A 272-nucleotide genomic window follows, 5' to 3' on the forward strand; every position below is an offset into this window, starting at 1 on the left:
GATGATGACCTGCATCAGTCCTAGGTCTGGCAAGCGATTCAAGAGCTAATACGGCAACATGGGTGAAAGCGCCCTGTAAACCTGAGAACAAACCAATTATTTGCAAATAATAGTAATCCCATAACCCAAAAAACATCCAAAAAATCCACAAAATAATAATAGTAAAAGAACTAGAGAGCGCACGGCAAACGCGGCGCAGGTTGAGCTGGTGCCACAGCCCGGGCCACTCAAGCGTAGTAGGCGTGACTGTCCCTTTAAACAGCCCCCCCCCC

This window comes from Mustela nigripes, chromosome 13 (genome assembly GCF_022355385.1).
Source record: "Mustela nigripes isolate SB6536 chromosome 13, MUSNIG.SB6536, whole genome shotgun sequence".
Lineage (NCBI taxonomy): Eukaryota > Metazoa > Chordata > Mammalia > Carnivora > Mustelidae > Mustela > Mustela nigripes.